The following is a 724-nucleotide window of genomic DNA, read 5'->3' as shown; positions in this document are numbered from 1 at the left end:
ACCGATTTTCGGTTTAGGATATTGGTTCAGTAGAACAACTGTCTTCAAAGATTCAGAACCTGAGAAAGGAGGCTAGTCTAGTCTTCTAAGATTCACCGGAAGTTTTGATGATTTGGGAGCTGAAACTCGCAAAATGTGCTTTGGAAATTAAACATGAGCTGAGGCGCTAGTCTACAAGATTAGAGATTAGACTTTGTAAAAGTCCCAATTGATTCCATTGTCGTCCAGCCCGGTTAGGATACCTGGCTTTCACCCAGGCGACCCGGGTTCAAATCCCGGCAATGGAACTTTTTTTTTATTTTAACTGTTTCGTGTCGCATGTTTCCTGTCCAACGTATCTATCTACTACAGATTGAATATACCACGTTTTTTTTATTTTCCTTTATGCAAGGAAACACTGGATTATTTCAATATACAGTTACTGCAGTCCTGCCGGTGCTTCGGTGATATAGTGGGTGGTTTTAGCTCTGGTAGCGTCAATCTGTTGCTCGTAGTGTCAATATGCTGTACAGTGTGTGCGTTTTTTTATGTATGTTGTTGTATACTACTCTTCTCGTATACGACTTTTAAAAGAAGTAAGTTGTGCGATGATGCTTTTCGTAATTCTTGCACAGAATGACAACAAGAGCGAGGGCTCTAGAAACAAAGTGTTCTCTCTGAAATATTAACGGTACCATCTTTACCTTTTGCAATATATTAGAGTTGTGTGAAATATTTGAGAAAA

The 724-nt window shown here is 39.2% G+C and overlaps 1 non-coding gene across 1 annotated transcript; it reads left to right on the top strand.

Moving 5' to 3' along the window:
• The first annotated feature begins 213 nt into the window (after positions 1 to 213).
• Positions 214 to 287, top strand: TRNAE-UUC (transfer RNA glutamic acid (anticodon UUC)). Its single transcript has one exon. It is a non-coding gene; the product is annotated as a tRNA-Glu (tRNA).
• Positions 288 to 724: the final 437 nt, after the last annotated feature.

Source organism: Zea mays, chromosome 3, assembly GCF_902167145.1.
Source record: "Zea mays cultivar B73 chromosome 3, Zm-B73-REFERENCE-NAM-5.0, whole genome shotgun sequence".
Lineage (NCBI taxonomy): Eukaryota > Viridiplantae > Streptophyta > Magnoliopsida > Poales > Poaceae > Zea > Zea mays.
This window is presented reverse-complemented; position numbering and strand designations above follow the sequence as displayed.